The sequence below is a fragment of the Palaemon carinicauda genome, chromosome 1, assembly GCF_036898095.1.
Source record: "Palaemon carinicauda isolate YSFRI2023 chromosome 1, ASM3689809v2, whole genome shotgun sequence".
Lineage (NCBI taxonomy): Eukaryota > Metazoa > Arthropoda > Malacostraca > Decapoda > Palaemonidae > Palaemon > Palaemon carinicauda.
This window is the reverse complement of record NC_090725.1, coordinates 209,615,070-209,638,410: the sequence shown is the minus strand read 5'-3', so window position 1 is coordinate 209,638,410 and position 23,341 is coordinate 209,615,070. Positions and strand designations below refer to the sequence as shown.

The 23,341-nt window shown below is 33.3% G+C and overlaps 1 protein-coding gene across 2 annotated transcripts in view; it reads right to left on the bottom strand.

Moving 5' to 3' along the window:
- LOC137644025 (uncharacterized) overlaps positions 1–23,341 on the bottom strand; it is a 204,235-nt gene that overhangs the window by 173,740 nt on the left and 7,154 nt on the right. Inside the window, exon 2 of one of the 2 annotated variants that reach the window (XM_068376912.1) lies at positions 3,823–3,886. The exons of the other annotated variant lie outside the window; for it this stretch is intronic. The gene's annotated coding sequence lies outside the window, so the exon portion shown is untranslated. The remainder of the gene's footprint in view (positions 1–3,822; positions 3,887–23,341) is intronic. 2 annotated transcript variants of the gene reach the window in all.

Here is a 23,341-nt window from a genome sequence, read left to right as displayed (position 1 = left end):
TCTATGAGAATGGCACAACAAAATCAAACCATTGTTCTCTTGTCTTAGGTAATGCCATATATTCTGTACCATGGCCTTCCACTGTCTCTTGGGTTAGAGTTCTCTTGCTTGAGGGTACAATCGGGCACACTATTCTATCTAATTTCTCTTTCTCTTGTTTTGTTAAAGTTTTTATAGTGTATATAGGAAATGTTTATTTTATGTTGTTACTGTTCTTAGAATATTATATCTTTCATTGTTTCCTTTCCTCACTGGGCTATTTTCCCTGTTGGGGCCCCTTGGCTTAGATCATCTTTCTTTTCCAACTAGGATTGTAGCTTCGCAAGTAATAATAATAATAATAATAATAAAAGTAATAATAATAATAATAATAATAATAATAATAATAATAATAATAATAATAATAATTGTTGAAGCAAATCTAGTGTTATTTAACGGAATCTTGAAAGGATAAAAGGAACGAAAACACGATAATTCACTTAAATGTTGTTATTGAAATATGCAACGTGAAGTGTCCTAAGAATCGTTTGATCCTTCTGAATACTGATGTCCGACTTCTATTCAATTTGCGGTTAATTTCGACGAGGACGATATCATTTCTATGCATTTTTATTACGACTCTGTATAGCTAATGAAGTTTCCTGTCTTTAAGCTCTAGAATTTATTTGATGTTGCCCATGAGGCTCCATCAACCCAACGTCAGGTCAACGAGAAGTAGGATGAATACTGAATGTCACTTTGTCATCTGACAACATGGTTCCTTACAGCATTTCAAACATGCCAACCTTTCCGAGTCAGGGAGACGAATTTGCTCGTGCTGTTATTGTTTAGGAAGATTGCGTATGATTGGCAGCCCTGATTTTATCATTTACATTACAGAATATTTCGTTTTACTACATAGTATACATTCGAAAATTGTTAAGTTTTTGCCATTGACGGTGTTTTACATCTTATATTATATATATTCTTCATTTGGTCTTTTAGTTTAAAAAAATGTACACCTATAAGTATACAGTACCGTCACTTATGAACGTAATCGTATAAGGATGAGGTTGTGTGGATCAAAGGCTGTTCAGGTAGCGATTGTTTGAGACTAAGGGTAAGAGGCTGTATATAGTATACATTGCCCTAGAAAATTATCATCAAAGCATTAACAGTTTTACATTGTGGAGAGTCTCGAGGATAGGCAGAACAATTAAAAACCTTTTCAGAGGAAGCAATGTATGCATCGGAATGTGTAGAGTGATTGCTTTAATATAAAATTGTGTCTGACACAAACGTGTGTTAAGTTCTCACTTAGTTTCTTTATGGATACAGAGAAATGACCGCTGTTAGCATTTGAGTCCTGAATGGAGATAGTGAAATGATTTCCTAAACTACTTGAAGAATCGGAAAGGGTTTGCAAGACGAGATTTCAATAGGTAGGTATTAGTGAAAGGCTGTTTCTGTACTTTTAAAATATTTGTCAAGTTAAAGAGAAACAGGTAGCTAAATAAGTAATTAATGGTAAAAGGAAGTATCTATACTATCAAAATATTCTTAAATGAACGAGAAACAGGTAGCTAGATAGGTAAAAGGCAGTTTTTATACCATCAAAATATTTTTTCTTTTTTGGTGCCAAAAACATCGGTCGCCAAAAAAAAAACTCGTCGCCAATAAAGCAGGCATCAAATCGTTGGTGCCAAAACACTGGCGCCAAACCGCTGGCGCCAAATAGAATCATTCTGACCAAAAGGATGGTTTTAAGTATAAGTGGAAAGTTTGAAGATGGATTGAATGAATGTATGATGCAAAACTGGAAGTCTTCAATTCAGATAGGATTAATGGATTATATGTAAAAAAAAAAAAAAAAACGATGAGAGAAGTGGAGATCAGCAGATTGCGTGGAGCAAAGAAGTTAGCTTGGCGTGAGCTTAAGATTTGGAAGACGATTCGATTGTCTGTGGAAACCAAATGGGAAGGTATGACAGGATTCTAGAGCAAAACTCTTATGTAAATAAAGTAATGTTGTTGAATGGTAATATTAAAAGAAGTTAAAACATTTGAGAGAAATTGCTTCTAAAGCATTGGTGGAAAAAGACGAAATTATGAAGCGAGTCAATTTTCTAAGATTTTAGTAATTGTCTTTTTCTATGATTTAAATACAAGCCAATGCTTCCAAGAAATACAAATGAGCAAATAATAAGTTTTTAGCTATATGTGGAAATGAAATGTTGATATGTGTTGTGAAGATAGCTTTGATGCCAGTTCTATTCTTAAGGAAAATGGTACAAAAAGCTTCTTTACGAGGACTTTAGATTTGACCACAAAATTATTTTTAGTATCAGAAAATTTATTGTATTATACAGTATAATTCTTATTATTAGATAGGGAAGAAGGTTTTAGACTTATCATGGTTGCAGAGAATCCAGTTCTGCCCTGGAAGATAGACGCTAAGAAACTTGCATCCTTTATTGGAAACACTGCCACATGTGTAGCAAATAATAAATATTTCTTATATAAAAATATATTTCCTCACACATTATATATATTTACTAGCCATTATTACTATAGATCTTCATTCAATTGTATTATAAAGTAACAGTGAAAAATGAGATACGTAAAATGGCAAAAAGAAAAAAAAAATAATAGCATGACTAAGAGGGTTAATTGGAAGGTATGGTTATATGGAAGGAATGGAAAATAATACCTTTGTGATCAGTATGAGCAATCTGGAAGAGGTGGGAGGAAGGATGAGAAAAATTCTAGGAACGTCAGGTGAAGACCATAAAGAGGGATGGTGGATTGAACTCCCGATCCAGGAAGAGAGAGAGAGAGAGAGAGAGAGAGAGAGAGAGAGAGAGAGAGAGAGAGAAAGCTGAATTGTGCAGTTCGTCTTGAGTTATGCTTCTGATTTTACGAAATGCTTTTTACCCTTGACTTTAAAGTATACTTATTTTTTCTAACTTATCTCAGATTTTATACCAGTAACTGCAAATGTCTCAAACCTTATATGCCTCTGATTTTTTTTCCGATGATTTCATACTTTCAGCTTGATTTAACTCCTTTCATGCCCGTGATTTCATACATAAACATATTACGAGACTTCCTAACTCTGCCTTTAATCATATCAGAATTGAAAATATTTGTTCTATACCTCAGCCATTCTCACCCCAAATTTGATTGTAACCTCTCTCCCTTCTTATTTACAATTTATGTTTTTAATTCTACACCTCTCTCTTTGTGACTTAGATTTCATCTTGTGTTTTGATATCACTAATTTCACATTTGCCACACATATCTATGCCAGAGGGAGCGTCTTGTTAAAAGATCTCCATCCTTACATTTTTTTATAGATTAAACCTATCTCTTGTTTCCATTAGTCTTTTCCGTCGTTAATGGAAAATCAATCAACTTTTTTACCCTTTCTCTCGTTTTCGCGCTACTAACTTAATCATCCACGGCCATTAGATGCGTTCATCGTTAACCATTAGAGATTTATACTATTTTCAAGACCTCGCCGTTAAAATTCAGGAACGATTTTCACTTTGGTCCAGACAGGAATAAATGGCAAAGGCGATAAGAGAGAGAGAGAGAGAGAGAGAGAGAGAGAGAGAGAGAGAGAGAGAGAGAGAGAGAGAGAGAGAGAGATTTTTAACTCGATCATCCGCCTAAAAATGAAAATTAATCTATGAAAATTGCTGCATGGAAATCGAAGTTTGCTGATAAGAAACTCTCTCTTTAATTTCCGTCAAAGATTACGAAAGATACCTAGAGATTCAGTTTTACAGATACGAGACATTCGGACACAATAGAGACAAATGCATTCGATAAATCACATACCTCCGATGTGGTTGAGGTCATAGGCTGCAACAGGGCTGTAGCTTCCACAGGGTATAGATCAAACCTTCAGGAAAACAAAACAGACACAAGCTATAGAAAAATTCAAATAAATAAAAAAGAAAAATTAACAACTGTCAATTCCAAGAATTGAAATAATAAGAGTAAAGTGTAGCCTTTCAACTACATATTTAATTACTAACAGAAACCTGGCTACGTCACCGTATTATCGATGCAGGTTACAGACAGTAATCTCTATAATGTGGAATACTCTGGTGAATTAACAAAATCGAGTCTGAGCTAAGTAGAGATGACTTACGTCGTTGATTATCAAACCCCTAAGCGAGTCACCACAATGTAGTTTCGCTTATACACGCTATACAGCACTGACAAATACATGCTTATTAATGCAGTGAAGGAATAAGTGATAATATGACACAGATGAATTTCGGTGACTCGGAGGTTCTCATGAAAGGTAAGTCATACACGGAAGCGTAATATGATTCAAGTAACAATTTCGATTTTCGGTTCACTTATTTTTTTTTCTTGGAACATTCAAATACATTACATCTAAAAAATAATAAACTAAAATGACTAAGCCATATAATGAAATAATAATGAGACGAAAGAGACAAACTCTTATGTGGTAACTTGTGCTTGGGATATCATAACAGTAAGAAGAGACCAGTACATGTGCATACACAACAAACATGCACACACACACACACTCATATACATACATACACACACACACTCATATACATACATACACACACACACACATATATATATATATATATATATATATATATATATATACACCCACACATACATTAATATACACACACGTATATAAGGTTGAATATCATTAATGATTTGTATTTCTTTCTCTGGAGCCACCCCTGTTTAGGAGAAATGGCTTAAAGCTACTTAAAAATAAAAGCTAACTAGAAGATATGGTACTACTACAGATTCAGTCCTCTATGAAGTGACAGTAGACTAGTTAAAAAGAAAACAAGCCAACAATTACAGTGCTGCATCCTTTTGTCATAGAAATTATTACTGTAAATACAAACAAAAGAATATTTCAAATAAAATCATTTGATAATAAAATCTATAAAGAGATCGTATTTGGATTTTGAAACATAAGAAAAAGAGGTTATTATTTCGATTGTAGTTACATACATAAATATATATGTAATTTTTAGGATTATGAACATTGTCATTTACTGATAACGAAATGTAAGCTAAACATAACTTCATGACGAAACAAGAATAGCTAGCAAAATAAATTGGATATTGAAAAGGACACTTCGAAATTGAGAGTATTATTAAAGCAAGATTCGTCTGGAAACTGATGTAAGAGGCCAGTGCAGTACAGGAAAAAATTCGGTTTCTTATAACAATCAGTTATGCAAAGGAAAAAATAAACACGTATCACTAACAATGAAAATCTGAAATCATTTATTAACAAGCTTGGTAATTTCTTCTAGAAAAGACAGACAATAAATTACAAGGTTTGATAGCAGAGAAAATACAAGAAATGTCTTACTCCAAGAATCTCTTGCTCAGTAAAATTAAGTAATATGAAAAAAATAACCAAGGTTTCACTATCAATATGATTAAGTAAAATTCAAAGGAAACAAACTGAAAGTAATCCTCCAGAGAACAGATGAGCTGCTAAGAATGGGGAGGTAAATAAAAAGACCTTTTTACTCGTACATAGTTGATTAGGAATATATCCAACTAGTTTCGAAAAAAGCAATTTCTAAAGTTAATACCTCTGCCACAACCGAGCGTGGTTATTTCCTGTATATGGCTAAGATTCTTACATTTTTAGATAACAGAGAAACCCATGGACCTCCCTTACCACTGGCATAGCTTGGCTCACAGCCAGATGTTAAACCTGTTACTCTCTCCGTTTCCTTTGAAATTCCTTTCTTCTGTTGTCTCTTAAGTTAAATAGCTGTTATAGATATTTCTATTGCGGCCTCTGCTTTTCTGTGCTTATTTTTCCTATTCCTTTTAACTTAATCCAGCTAAAGCTATAAGTTTCTGTCCCCCGCCCCCCCCCCCAAAAAAAAATTGCTTTAAGGAATATTAAATTCAATCTTTCCATTTTCTACATTTTGGATCATTCCATAGAATTTGTTGCTCAGGATCAACAGTCACCATACAGCGTTACAAGCTCTCTGTGGCTTTCAAAATGGTGAGGAATTGCGTCTCCTTCACTCACATGGCGATGTGCCATAGACCAGTAGCTTAAGAAGAACAGAAAGGAAAGAACACTGAATTCAATCTTGGAAATTTTATAAAACAAATTAAATCATAACAAGGCTTTTACAAATTCGACACTAACTGCAAAGTATGCTGAAAATTCTGAAAAAAAAAAAAACTAATTCCATCATGAATTGGGCTGTTAGAGTGGTATTGCAAAAATGTTTGGAATTTATTCGTTCATTCTTGTTCGTCTTCAAATTCTTTTAGTCTGAGTCCAAAGAAAGAATTCGAAGGTATCAGAACTGAAAAGGAATTTAAACAAACTTAATATTTTCATGTCCTCTCCCAAATGCAGCAATGTGCTTTTCTTAATAAACACGAAAGCATTGGCAACACTATTACTGCAAAGATGACTATTATGGAATTTTATGATAAAAGGAATTGAATATATATATATATATATATATATATATATATATATATATATATATATATATATATATATATATATATATATATATATATATAGAGAGAGAGAGAGAGAGAGAGAGAGAGAGAGAGAGAGAGAGAGAGAGAGAGAGAGAGAGAGAGAGAGATAGATAGATAGATAGATAGACAGAAATATATATATATATATATATATATATATATATATATATATATATACATATAAAAACAGTAATGTTGTAGAAGATAATCCCCGCAGAGTATTATTATTATAGTTATTATTATTATTATTATTATTATTACGAACATGCAGCTATTATATCTATATAGGAGAAATGTATTCTACTTACTCAAAGGCTTTATTAGAAAAAACAGCTTAATTGGAGAGAGGTAATACAGAAGTAAGGATAGACTTTAAAAGACCAATAGCAAAATAAAGAAATAAAGGAAACTATAAAACAAATAAGATTAAACCCTTAAACTTTGAAACAAGACCTGTATTTCCCTCTATATCTTGACCTACTAACAATTATTCGAATTTTGTAATGGTTAAACGTAATTCCCCCATTATTCAATCAGTGCATTAATTCATCTATATTTGTGTAAAAAAAAAAAATCGATGGGAAGATTGTAGAAACCAAATTTTAAACCTAATCGAGCAATGAAGTGTATAGGATTGCATAGTTTTTCATGACATAAAAAATGGTTGTAATAGTAGTACATCATCAAGAGATACCAAAGTATTAAAGTTTACTAAGGTTAATTAATAGTAATTAAAAGATGCATCCCCACTTACCCTATGCATTTAGTATAGATGAACCCATTGGGGTGTTTTTTCTAAGGTAAGAGGCCCGTCTAAAACTCGGGAAAGTCCCACTCCTATCTATCCTACTACTTAATCCTGGTTTCTATGTTCGAAACCTTTCTTTTCGTATCAATTTCGTGAGAATATTCGAACTCTTCTGTATAATCCAGCTAACAAACAAAAATTCAAATAGAACGAAAAAATTCATCTCTTTCATTTTTGCGGGTGGGGGGCAAACATAAAGATTAAAGAGTCCCGCAAGATTATCAATACGCTATACATAAATGTCTCTACTAAAATGACATTCATAGAAATCTGTGAAGAATAACCTCATGAATGTAGTGCTTGCCATGAAATTCTCATATTTCTGATGCTGTATCTAAAATTGTAGCAGTCACTTATGAGGTTATCTTCAAAGTTACAAAGGACATTGATTGAACCTGTTACACTTTAATGATTTCTGTGTAATTCACTTTAATGTATAGTAATTTTAAAAGAACAACTTATAAATATCAAAGTGGGTGTCACAACGTAAACTTCTATTATCTAAATCAGGGTAGCCATTCATTTTTCCCAAACATAACTTTTCAAGGAAATAATGATCACAGTAAGCTAAGTTTCCAGACACTGAAATTGTCATTTCCAGCACGGAATGCTTAAGAGTAAGTTAGGGTCGGTAGGGGACATGCATTACTTTAAGAGTTACCCTTACCTGGCCATTATAGCCCCTTCAACATGATGGAAGGTATTTCAGTTAAAATTGGTTCAAAGTTAGACCATCAAGCATGTGTGCAAGAAGGCAGGTACCTCGACATGATACCTAATTCCCATTAGAAAAAATATACATATATATATATATATATATATATATATATATATATATATATATATATATATATATACCCTTTATTACAAATTTCGCTCGGCCCCAGGTTCACAGGCTTAAAGGGAAATTTATTTTATGTTAAATATATTCCTGCCCGGGTAAGATTTCGAACTTATGACCAATAGAAATAAGGGTAAAGATTAGACGTTTGCTCAGTTACGGCTGTGAAGAGAGATAAGAGTTGATGAAGACTCTGTTGTATTTCATCCTGTCGAATTCAGGATATGCGCTTAGATATCTCCACCATTACAATTGATTGGTAATTATATATATCTCATGGCCGTTTTACGATAATTTTACTTCAAGATCACACTTTATTTTCATTTGATCACGTAAGCCACAGATAATCTTTATTATCGAATGAGCTTTGCCCGTGATATCAACTCCACAGGGAAATTCCTTTAATGATGAATAATTTTGCCCAGCAGAGGATTCAAACCTATGGTCGATAAAAATATGGATGATCATTAGAATCTAGCCAACTCGGCTGGAAAGAGAAATGAAACTTGATTCAGACTCCGCTGGATTTGTAATGAGAATCGAAATCATCCCTGTTACTATTATTATTATTATTATTATTATTATTATTATTATTATTATTATTAGCTAAGCTACAACCCTAGTTGGAAAAGCAAAATGCTATAAGCCCCAGGGTTCCAACAAGGAAAAATAGCAAAGTGAGGAAATGAAAGAAGGAAATAAATAAACGATATGAGAAATAATGAACATTTAAAATGAAATATTCTAAAAACAGTAAGAACATAAAAAAAAAAAAAATTCCTATATCGACTATAAAATAACTTACGTCAGCCTGCTCAACATATGAACATTTTCTGCAACTTTGAACTTTTGAAGTTCAACCGATCCAACTACCCGTTTAGGAAGATCATTCCACAACTTGGTCACATGTGGAATAAAACTTCTAGAATCCTGTGTAGTATTGAGCCTTATGGTGGAGAAGGCCTGACTATTAGAAGTCCAGAGAGAGCAATACTCGAAACAAGGTAGAATGAAAGAATTAAAATACTTCTTTAGAATAGATTGATCACCGAAAATCTTGAAAGACTTTCTCAATAACCGAGTCCCTTTGCGTCAATAGGCGTGGTAGGAGATGATGATATGAAATATAAATATATATATATATATATATATATATATATATATATATATATATATATAATATATATATATTATATATATATATATATATATATATATATATATATATATATCATATTTTGTGTGTGTGTTACCGTTAAAGTCTATAATCAGGTAATGCCTGATATAATTAGCGAATTCATGAAATAGACAAAATTGCCAGTTAAAGTGTATTATATATTAAAATCATATGATTTAACTAGCTATTTCATTAAATCGCAGACGTTGGTCAGGGAAAGTAAATAAATTGTTTACTAATAATGGTATTCTTATTTCCCTGATTTCTGGCAATAGGCAAGGTCATAACTCTAGTCTAGTCTCTCAGTTACCCAGAAGTCCTGCTGTTTGTCTTCTCTGGTAATATTATTCAGTGTAGATATTGCTCTGGTATTATTTTTTTCAACTTATTCAATTCTAAGAATTGAAGATATTAGTGCAAAGTTCTTAGCCAAACCGAAGGAGTTACCGGTTGCGGCCAGCAGTGTTTTAATGTCTAGAAATGAATATGAAGCTCTTGTTAGCCAAGTAAAACATGTAAAAACGTTGGGGAAAAAAAGTGCCTTCAAATTTTTGGCTATTAAAACACTACTATGTGGTTGAAGTACAAGGAACGGACAAGTTAATTTATCCTATGTTCAGCAATGAGGATGCCATTAGATATTATGTGACTGAGGGTGAATTATGTGATATTCTGTATAGCACGCATTGTAGTCTTGCACATCGGGATCGGGATCGTATGCTCCATGAAGTACACAAACTTTACACACCAATAAATTTATTTGCTTTTACAGTGTTGTGAAACATGTCAGAAAAAAAGAAGTGGTATTAAGAAAGGAATAACTGTTAAACTAATGGTATTTAAGCATTATAACAGCCGTTGCTAGTTAGACTTGGTCGACCTTCAGTCCCAACCTGATGGTCAAACAAATTTATTTTCATTTTTCAGGGCCATTTAACAAAGTTCATTACCTTACGCCCTGATGAAGTTGCTTGTAATTTAGATGATGTTTTTACTATATATACGTTTGGGGCACAATGTGTATTACAGTCTGATAATGGGCGCAATTTTTGACATTCTGTTATTGAAAACTGAAGCTGGTTTGGTCTGAATTGCATATTGTTCATGGTAAACCCCAACACAGCCAAATCCAAAGAAGTGTTGAGCGGCCTAACCAAGACGTCGAAAAAAAAGCTATTTACTTGAATGAGTGATAATGAAACAACTACAAAATAGAGTGAAGGCTTCCGTTTCATTCAGTTCATGAAAAATAGGGCTCTTCATAGTGGAATTAAAAGAAGTCCGTATGAAGCTATGTTTGAGTGTGCCTCAAAAATTGGAATTCTGAATTGTGGGTTACAGTTGAGTATATTTAGCTCATTGACTAATGGAGAAGATTTGGAGGATACAGTGAAGTACCGTGAAGTTCACAGAGTTGGCCATGAAACGTCTAAATTGAATAATGTAAAATGTGCTACATGTGAAATTGAGATAGACAGCTCAACACAATCAAGTTCTACCGGAAAACTGGAGTGTGATCTTTATAAAAAGCTCTCCTCAACCAAAAGAGCCAGAGAAAGATCCGTCGTTTGCCTTGAACAACAAGCATCCAAACTGGAGACACTGTACGCACCCAAGTGCCATAAATAGACAGACAAAACACAGGCTAGAAACCTACTGACTTGAGTTTTAGAAAAAAAAGAAATCAGATAAATATTTCAAATTTGGAACCAAAACGGTGTTCTAAAACAGTTGTATGCCTGATCACACTTTTCCTTATGCCACGAAAAATTTATCACACCTCAGGAAATCCCACCCGAAACAATTACTCGGCGAAGTAAGTTGGCCAGGGCACCAGCCGCCCGTTGAGATACTACCGCTAGAGAGTTATGGGGTCCTTTGACTGGCCAGACAGTACTACATTGGATCATTCTCTGGTTACGGTTCTTTCCCTTTGCCTACACATACACCGAATAGTCTGGCTATTATTTATAGATTCTCCTCTGTCCTCATACACCTGACAACACTGAGATTACCAAACAATTCTTCTTCGGACAAGGAGTTTACTACAGCACTGTAATTGTTCAGTGGCTACTTTACTCTTGGTAAGGATAGAAGAGACTCTTTAGCTATGGTAAGCAGCTCTTCTAGGAGAAGGGAACTCCAAAGCCAAACCATTATTCTCTAGTCTTAGGTAATGCCATAGCCTGAGTACAATGGCCTTCCACTGTCTTGTGTTAGAGTTCTCTTGCTTGAGGGTACACTCGGGTACACTATTATATCTTATTTCTCTTCCTCTTGTTTTGTTAAAATTTTTATAGTTTAAATAGGAGATATTTAATTCAATGCTGTTACTGTTCTTAAAAGATTTTATTTTTCCTTGTTTCCTTTCCTCACTGGGCTATTTTCCCTGTTGGGCCCCTGGGCTTATAGCATCTTGCTTTTCCAACTAGGGTTGTAGCTTAGCAAGTAATAATAATAATAATAATAATAATAATAATAATAATAATAATAATAATAATAATAAGTGTGGCCACACAATAAGCACTTGGGCATTGGCAAGGTTTGGTTTTCTGCCACTGTAAACAAAAGAGCCATACAAAAAGGTGTGTCTGTTTCAAAAAAGGGATCTTATGCAACTATCAAAATGTCACAAACATCGTCCTTGCTACAACAAATAAGGTCTATTTTATTTGATATTCTTGATAAAAATTCAATAACAAAACTTGATTAATGGTATAATAAAGTCTTTTACATACTTTACCTAATTAACGTTCGTTATTTCATATAACCCCTAGTTATTTCATGAAGTATCTAGTTAATTTGTAAACCAAAATATATTTTATATACTTTAACTATAACACCACGTTATTTCATGAAATCGCTAGTTATATCATGCATTAACTGAGTTATAGACTTTAACGGTGATACATACATATATATATATATATATATATATATATATATATATATATATACATATATATATGTATATATATATATATATATATGGGTGAAAATGAAATTAAACAATACCGCGTTCAAATAGAACATCAAAGACCGTGTCTAAGAATAATACATACATTATATATACATACAATATATATATATATATATATATATATATATATATATATATATATATATATATATATATATATACATATATATATATATATACATATATATATATACATATATATATATATACATATATATATACATATATATATATACATATATATAAATATATATATATATATATATATATATATGTATATATATATATATATATATATATATATATATATATATATATATATATATACATACACACACTTACCAAAAGACGAACATCCAGAACAAAAATGTATGGGAAGATGTCTGAGTCACTGTAATCCCGAAATAAGAAAATAAGACGTTTGAGTATATTTCGACATATGTAGCATTTTAACGCAATTTGCTCTATATCATTAGGCTTAAATTATATTTAGCGGCTGTTTAGACAGGATTCTATGCCAAGACCGTAACTTTATTATTTTGAAATGTACTCAAAGCATTGTATAGCGCAACTGAGTCTGTAGCTTGATTTTCTAAAATAATGTGTATCTTTCAAGGATATTTCATGAGCTACAAAAATCCAGTAGGCATTTTTTAAGCCGTAATCCACACGGGGGTAATTGATTAATATATCAACTGATGAACATAGAAATATACAGATTAGTACACTGCAGCTAAACAAATGAACAAATACACAAGCCACAAAGCACATAGATCCCGGCATGCACCAGCCCAGAATGAACACATATTTTCATATGGAATTAAATAAAAAGAAAATTACGATATATAAGCGTATTCCTAAAAAAAAAATTACATCCTCCAGTAACTTACAAATACAATTTGAACTGACTGACACACACACACACACACAGACACACACACACACACACACACACACACACACACACACACACACACACCACAACTCCGTTGTTACAGTTAACTAATGTTTCATCGATTATAAAATTATTCTTGGGATCGATGCATCTTGCAACTCGAAATACCTTCACTCACGCAATAAAATATTCCTGAAAATAGATCTCGCCTATTCTCTGCCAAGTCACCCTGTATCGTAAATTCCTTTCAACTGCGCTATACATCACGCTCTGCCTGCAAATCATAACCTTTCTGGCACCCCACGTGTCCTGGATTTCTCCAAGGTCGTAGGTGAAGCCTGGGGTCAAAGGCCGGCCAGAAGATGATTTGATAAAAGGTTTTCATTTTAGATAAAATTGCTAATGAAACTTTATTTCCTTTTCTGATGAAAATATGTTAACAAAAAAAAAAAAAAAAAAAAAAAAAACGTTTATAACATATGCATTTATATAATAATTTTAACGGCTAAATTTTTTTAAGAAAAAGTCAGGAATATTTTGAAAATATTTTTGCGTTATACATAACTATGCGACAACAGATATTACCAATATAGTTCAGTCAATTAATTTGATAAAGAAATGAAAACAATAAAATTGCTCATGCGACTAATCTCATCAAACAATAAGGAACGGGATTACATTCTCCCCAAGTGCGCGAGTATCTCTTCATTAAAAAATACATTTGTGAATATACTTCGGCCAATTTATCGTCCAGTATAAGAGCACCACCAATCGCCTGAATTCTAATCACAATATGGTTATCGGGCGCATTCTCTTATATACTGTAATTTTTAAAAGAATATTGAAATCATAATTAAAAAAAAAAAAAAAGGATTATGTAACATACACGGCCAACAATCTTACAATAAAATATTCAGTCTATCAAAGGAAGACAATGGGTATGATTGAGCAGTAATCTCTTCAATTGCGTAAAATAATCAAGCATTTTCCAAGGCACCAGCCACCCGTTGAGATACTACCGTTTGTGTTATTGGGTACTTTGACTGGCCAAATAGTACTATATTGGATCCCTCTATGGTTATGGCTCATTTTTCCCTTGCCTACACATACACCGAATAGTCTGGCCTATTCCTTGCACCACTTTCCTCACACTTGACAACACTAGGATAACCAAACAATTTTTCTTCACTCAAGGGGTTAACTGATGCAATGTAATTGTTCAGCGGCTACTTTCCACTTGAAAAGGGTAGAAGAGACTCTTTACCTATGGTAGGCAGCTCTAGGAGGACACTCGAAAATCATACCATTGTTCTTTAGCCTCGGGTAGTGTCATAGCCTCAGCACTATGGTCTTTGACTGTCTTGGGTTAGAGCTCTCTTGCTTGAGGGTACACTTAGGCACACTATTCAATGTTTCCTTACTTCATTTCCTTACTGGGCTATTTTCACTGTTGGATCCTTTGGGCTTATAGCATTCTGCTTTCCAGCTAGAGTTGTAGTTTAGCTATAATAATAATAATAATAATAATAATAATAATAATAATAATAATATTAATAATAATAATAAATACCAAAACGTCAAATGGAGACTTAAAAAGAAAGACTATAACAAAGAATTGGTGCTCACAATTAAAATACTAATACATGAATCCATAAGAAATTAAAAAATGGCAACGGAATTAATGGTTTCCATTGTCAGATTTTTTTTTTTTTTTTTTGCTTACCCAAACTGCCACAAATTTCCGTCATTCAAAACGCAGGAATCTTTCCTTTCCTCCTTTTCCAAGTCATAGACAGACAAGTAAGCCTCCGTATTCATACAAAATGGCAACGAAACCCCATATGTTCATTTTCGTCCAAGCAGGTCAAGTCGCGAAGCCGATAGACAATTGGTTTCATCTATAAATAAGATTAGATTTTGCTTTTGCTCATGTGACTCTCTGTCTTCCCACGCGTTTCTCGAAATATTCTAATTTCAAAGAAGAAACAAAATCACATTTCAAGTAATTACTTCAGTGTCATAAAAATCAAGGTTGAGGGTAAGGGTCAAGGCCGTTAAATGCTTAAGAAAAAAAAAAAAAAAAAAAAAAAGCTTCACAGAAATTGCAGACGGGCTAGATGAGAAAAAACTAGTCTAAAAATAGCAGAACTCCCCAGGTTTCTTTTCCAGAAATGTCAACATTTCTGGAAAGAAATTCAGACCTGACATGCAACAGCTACCTTATATTATTTTGAATAGAGAGAGAGAGAGAGAGAGAGAGAGAGAGAGAGAGAGAGAGAGAGAGAGACTTCCATTAGTACTACACGTATGTTTTTTAGAAATACATTGTGCATATATATATATATATATATATATATATATATACACACATATATATATGTATATATATATATATATATATATGTGTGTGTATATATATATATCATATATATATATATAAATATATATATATATATATATATATATATATATATATATATATATATATATATATATATATATATACTGTACATACACTGTATACGTACATATATATGTGAGTGTGACAATTGTATGTATTTATGTATAATTGGTAGCTATAAAATAAAGGAAAATGAACAATCGTCAATTTTTCTCAGTGACTCATGCCGGACAATCTGAAGAAACTGCGAAAATACGAAGACTCCCCTGAAAAAAAAAAACCGTTGAAATCACGAAGGCAATTGCCTTTAATGTAGGCGATCATTCCTTTGCTTTCCGTTGCCCACCCCACCCCCCGAAAAAAAATAATTTCAAAATTAATCTTGCTTTTTTTCATTTCAAAGATTCCTAACGTGTTCACATATTAATATTCAATAATTCATTTCGGAACATCCTAATATTTTGGCATCTTAAAATTTTCACCACCACAGCCTTTATAATAATGCATGATTCCATCGTTCAGCCAAAATATGCCCGATAAAATGTTGCGTAAAACAGTGATTGGATACACGTCGAATATTGAATGGAGAAACGTAAATGAAGTTTTCCTGTTATCCTGAAAACTAACTGAATCTCGGTTTGTCCAGAGAGATACTGTTTTCGCTTTTTGGACGTAATAATGTATTGTATACAGCTGCAAACTTACACTAACATGACAATGTTAGAAGTAGGTGGATAACCTGGATGGAAAAGCGGATGTTTCACCGTAAAGAGAATCCTTCAGATATGATGCTGGCTGAAGTCTCGAGACGAAGCTGTTGCGGGAAGCGAGTCTATTACAGATGAACTGGACTCGTTAAAGAATATGAAGCTAAATTAGGAGGAGACAAAATATGTTAGGGATTTTGAGGGAACTGGTAATGTCACAGGACATCAGAGTATTAATGGGAAACTGGATGAGGACGACTGTCTGGTAGTGAGAAAAATTCTTAATCAGATGCCGAGGACGCACCCTTGTAAAAAGAAAAAAAGAAAAATCTTTGAGAGTATTAATGGGAAACTGGATGAGGACGACTGTCTGGTAGTGAGAAAAATTCTTAATCAGATGCCGAGGACGCACCCTTGTAAAAAGAAAAAATGAAAAATCTTTGAAAATTAAAATTCTGAAGAGAAATGTCTAAAATATTGTTTTGTTGAACAATAAAAAAATTGAAAAGCAGCAGAGGACATATGTAAAAGCAAGAAAAGATTCTGTTTGGGGTAACCTAGTGAATATGTTCTGCAGAGGGAAAAGTCTGAGCTTCCAGTATACTGTGTTCTTTGATGAAGTACAAGGTTTTTGTCATATGGTCAGACATCTAGATCTATTCTTTCAGATGCTAACCTTCTTGTGGCTCTGTTGGAATTACCTAGAAAACGATTCAGTAGAGGAAAAAAGCTTAAGCTTCTGCTAGTATGCTCTATTATTTGATGAAAAGGTACAAGTCTTTTGTCATATGAAGAAATGGTCGGATATCTGTAGATCTATTCTTTCAGATGTTAACCTTCTGGTGGCTTTATTGGAATAACCTAGAAGACCTGCTCTGCTGTGGGTAAAAGCTTAGCTTCTTCAAGTATGCAGTCATGGCCACGTAGAAAACCCCAAAACAGATTTGTAGGAAAAATAAACTATGCTCTTTAGAGTGAGTTATGACTGAAGATGTGAACAATCAATAACTGTTGGTGGATGGCTTAGCTGACTAAGTATTTTTGAGTGAGGTATATATACCGATAGCTGCTTCTGGAGGATTTTTCAGGATGCTGACTGAAGGTTTGGCTTATTGCATCTCCTGTAGATTGTACCATGACATCTATTTGATGATAGAGTAATAGCACCCTCTGGAAAACCCATAAGTTATGGATTGTAGAATGGCCCAAAGGTAAAAGATGTGAATCAAGGGAAAAATAGATATATTTAGTTTAATTCAAGTAATTCCGTGAAGGTGATCGAGAAAGTAACACTGAAGGGATGGAAAAGGCAGGATTTTTTTTTTTTTTTGTATGGATTATCCCTTGACTGAGCGATACAAGATAATTTAGAAGAAGAAATGGAAAGATATAGTGTCTTAGTGTGGATAAACGAACTGACTGTCTATGGAGGAATAGGCAGAGCAAGAAATTATAGACACTGTCCCATGACTGAGAAGTACAAGGTCTTTGTTTAAGGGGCTAATGGTAAGATAATTGAATAAACTATTCAGTATAGATTATCAAACTGACCGACATCGAAGGAATAAGAAGATTCAGCAACCCCAGATCTACATTCAGGGGATGAAATTAATTCAAAGAGAGTAGCATCGTCTGCATATGCAACGAGCTTGTTTTCTAGGCCAAATCCCATATCATATGTATATAGTATGAAAAGTAATGGACCAAAAACACTACCATGAGGTACACCAAATATCACATTCCTATACTCACTATGGTGTCCATCAACAACTCTTTGCGGTATACTACTTATAAATTTAATAATGAAGCTAAGAAGTGACCCACCCAATCCCAACTGTTTGAGTTTAAAAACTAGGGCCTCATGATTAACATGGTCAGAGGCAGCACTAAAATTCTAACCACAATCAAGGGATTTTTGTACAGCATTGGAGATAGTAAGCAGGGCATCACATGCTCCAAGGCTTTTACGAAAGCTAAATTGCAAACTAGGGAACAGATGATTACCTTTAGATGTTTTGCCAAAAAAAAAAAAAAAAAAAAAAAAAAAACCGTTCAAAAACTTTTTATGGGAGTTATGGCAATTGGGTGGTTTATCGGCTGTACCTGAACTACAACAAACGCATTTACATAATGGAGTAACATTACCAATTTTCCAACAAGTGCTAAAAGAATCTCTTCTTCTTAACTTGCACAAAATAACACATAACTTTGGAGCTAAGAAATCTGCAGTGTTCAAAAAGAAAAAAAAAAGGAAAATCATCATTTGGGTCAACACCTCCATAAGCATCAAGGTCCATCAAGAGAGCTTTAATTTCACGAGATCAAAAAGTTTAACTAGTTAATTTAACCTCAGTTATTTCTTTGAGGTTGAATTTTCCAATCATAAAAAAATCTATGATACTGAACTTGACTTTTCACAATCATATCTGGTGAACGTGATTTTGAGATATTTGCCTTTTAAAATAAGATATCTCTGAACCAAGCAATGCTATTAATTTCGCCTTTAAAATCTTAACTTGAATCACTCGACTATAGGAAAACTGTCATTATATTTATAATTATGGAACGGATATCATACTCCTAAAAAGCAATTAAATCGACTTATTTCTCTAAAGTAAGATTGTTACTTTAAGATCAGAGAGAAATGTATATTTTCCTGAAATTTCGTGTAAATGAGTTTATATTGCTTCTAGTGTTATCGGTAAGAAAAAAATCTAAACATAATTCACGTTCTCTATGGCGTGGTAAAAATATCATGTACAGTAACTTAAGCTTTGATAGAGGAGTAACCCCCAAAAATATATATGCTCACAAACACTTCTAATGATTGAATCTTTATAACGGCACACCCTTTTCCCATCAACGTGAAAACCCCGTTATTTATAGATATCAATCATAACTAATGTACATATTAAACATAAATCAACAACGTATGAAAGCGTATGGCGGTGATATGTCGGTATATTTCATGTATGTATGTATGTATCTTTTCTTGTATGATCTATAAAAACACTCGAATGCTAGCTAATCCAATTTAGCATGCAGAAATGATATGGCATTAACCTATTAGCAAGGACATGTGAATTCATGTCTGATTTACATGGCAGACAACATTCAAAGGTTGCCTAATATCAGTCAAAAAGAGAAGTCCATGTAAAATAGAATTTCAAATGAAACAAATTGCAATAATTTGTTTTATTGAAGGGACATGTCATATGGACCCTTAGGAATACATCCAAAATGGCACAAATCCAAATGCTTTGAAACTGTAATTCTTCTTTTTTTATTTTTTTTTATGCGAAAAAATACATCTTACGGGTAAGAAGCATAAAAACGAAAAAGATATTAAATCATCCTACACAAGTTTGTTCGTAAAAGGGTTGCCTCTAAAAGAAAGCTTTTCTCCGCAGACAAGCCAAAAATCATATACAGATATTTTCAAAAAGGGAACAAGATTTGCTTTGGACAGATATTTCTTTTCAATGGCTGACCTAAACTACATATGTCACAATAAAATTTTATACAATTGGCCTTTTACACAGATTTTTTCTTACTTTCACTTGGCACATTTGTATTCCTTTCCATACTAATATGCACAAGAAACACGAAAAAGGAAACAGCCATTTTTAAGTCCATACAAAAATAGATAAAAAATAATGAGTTTACTCGAACAATTTGTAATAGTTTGTCTTGTTGCATAACTGATATTCAAACCTTTATAAAAAAAAATGGACTATTTCGACCATCTTTAATTTGCACAATTCCACCGACCAAATGGTGGGCGATGTCATTGTTTGAAATAAAGTATGTCCTCAAATATCGATCATAACACAAATTTATTGATAGTAATTTAGAACTACGATCTCAAAGAATTTATATTTGGCATCAGAGTTATCCCATGTCCCTCTTTACCCCTAGGCCAAAGGGCAATCCGTACATTTACAATGTCAGAGCTGAAAATGAAAACTCTGGTTTTCATTTCTAGTCTGCATCAAAATCCTCACATCAAATAGAATTATGTACACCAAATCATTAAAATTTTGTGAAATAATTAGTATATTAATTGTTTATTTCATCCACAAACGAAATTGGGAGGAGGTTATGTTTTCGTCCCTGTTTGTCCGTTAGTTTGTTTGAGAGCAACTTCCTGGCCACAATTTTACTCATAGAGTAGTCAAGGTCAAGCAAAAGGTCGACCGAATTAACCCTAACCTTAACCCAGCACACGTTTGTCATACAGACTTCAAATACCCCCACGGTCTAAATTCATTCTAGAAAAGGCAAGCTGGTTTCGAGAAATAAGCTGCCTTGGCAGAGGTCTACACTTTCATTAAGATAGGAGTCGGCAGCTGAAGACGCTCGTTTGGAATCACGTTGGATTAAATAGAGGTTCTTTGGAGGGTCGTTTGAACATCATTAAATGATTAAATTTTAATACCTGGACTAGCTAACGCTTACAAAACACGATCAGTAAGCTATACAAATGTCAATACGCACAAATAAATCAAGGATAAAAAGTGCAATATTCTCTAAATCTATTTTCTCGTTAATCTATCTATTTGTCTATCTACAAGTAACTAAAAAACCCGCGTTTGTTATGTCTCTTTCGTCTTAAATTTCATAACAAAACCAGATTCTTCCTATACGAAGAAAATCAAAGAATCTTGAGAAAAAAAAAAGTCCAAACAATCGTGCTTATGCGTGCGCAAGTGATATCCTTAACCCATCAAACAAGTCTTATCTCACTGCCTGATAACCTCAGTTTGGGATGGGCCTTTTTCCTTTTCCGTCCCTCCTCGCCCCCTTTCCTTCATAACTTCTACCTGGTTATTACTTCCTTTTCCTCTAAATTTTCCAAACCTTCTCATGTTATTCTTATCGCATTCAACTTACGAATTACAATTTCATATAGATGCAAAGTATAGAAAGGGTTTCGCGGAAAAAGAACGAAATTTGAAAACATAAATATCTTTATTTCAAGACTTCCTTAACCAACTTTCTCTTTGCATTTTTTTAGCGATGATCGGTGTATTTGTTGAAGCTATGTAACAAATAAAATATATTTCAAGATAAAAATGAAATTACTGAACTATCTTTTACAAATTTACAACTTTATTCGTATTACTTAAAATTGCAAGGGCATCATTTGAGGGGGTGGGATGGGCCAACTGCAACCCCCAGAGATCTAGTTCCCCCTCTAAGCCTCAACTTGCTCCCTTGACCCCGCAAAACCAAAGAAATAACAGCAGGTGATTTTCCGTTATACCTACCGAAATTAATATGTGTTATCACTTTAACATCACTTTTAGTTATGAAATATATTGCTTATCCTTGTTGTGACTCAGACAGGGCCGTAGCCAAGGAAGGATAGCAAGCGATAAAAAGTTGAATTTTAAAGGGTCTCCGGCTTTGCCAGAATCAAGGCCAATATAGAGGAGGTCGGGCGGAGAGAAATGCCCGAGGCAAATTAGCGGGTCATCTGCCCAGAGATGAGGCCCGAAAGACAAGATCGTCGTTTGTTTTGACCGCCTGGGGGTGATTTGAGGCCCGCTGAGAGAGGTGAGTCACTGTTAATCTCCTCACCGCCTGACCTGCTCTATATTGGCCTTGGCCAGAATTAATGTTTGTACTTAAGTCAGCTCGCTATCATTCCATAGTCTGCAGAGAAGCGGAGGAACAGTGCTGCCAGATCAAAGTGCTAAAATTTCCCTAAATTGCTTGATAAACTTTTCTTTTTTGACACAAAATTTCACTGTTGCATGTAATTATTCTTAGTCACACGAACTCACGCACCCACAGACGCAGACACAAACACACACACAAACACACACACACACACACACACACACATATATATATATATATATATATATATATATATATATATATATATATATATATATATATATAAATTGCTTCAAATGACATGAAAGGAGCAAAGAAATTGAGCGGGATTTCTTGCTTGCTAATAAAAATATTGCAGGAAACAATAAGAATTTCACAGCATCAGTGATAGAATTGCGGGATGTGTGATCAAACTAAATAAGAACCATAAAATAAAAAGCATTCAGACGTATGCACTAATAAAATCCCATACAGAGGAAGAAATGGATTTTTTATGAAGATCTGGGGGTATCTTTGAAAAAATATTAGACTCAATTTACATTTGTTTTGTGTGATTTCAATATTAAAGTAGGTCAAAAGAAAAGAGGAGAATCGGCAGTAGGTAAATCTGGAGTAGACACAAGAAGTGACAATATGCTTGTAAAATTTGCTGAAAGAAACAATCTAAAAATCATGAACATCTTTTTAGAAAAAGAAACAGAAAATGGGAATGTAAAAGCTCAAATGGAGAACTGAAAAATGAAATAGATTTTATTATCAGTGGAAAATTTCATTTAATTAAAGATGCAACAGGGTTAAAGTCAAGTGACCATAAACTGTGAGAGGTAAAATATGTCTAGATCTAAGGAAACAAAGAGAAAAAGAAATTTTATGATAGAAAATAAACCGTCCTGCAATAAGAAAAATCTAGTGAGTTTAGTTTAGCAATACAAAATAGGTACTTCCAGCTACATGATAAAATGGAAGCAAGTAAAGAAGAAATGAACAGTAATTTAACAAAATTTGTACTGGAATCAGCACAAGAGATAGGTGGTAAAGTTCCAAAACAAGATCAAGGAAAACTATCAGAAAAGACCAACAACCCAATAAAGAAAAGATTGGAAATGAGGGTAAAATCCAAGAGATGAAATAGAATTAGCAAAAATATCCAAAAAAAAAAAAAAAAAAAGAGAAAAAAAAATAATAAACAAACTAAAAACCCAAGCCATTCGTAAACATAATCAGACCAAAATTGAGGGAGCACTAAAGAAAGGAAGAAGCATCGCGTTAATGAAGACTAAGAACAGGGTACTAACAGATATTTGTTTAAAAGGGCGAGAATTGAAATATTAGCAGCAAAAGAGATGGAGGGATAAAAAAAATTGCAGAGGATTTCAATA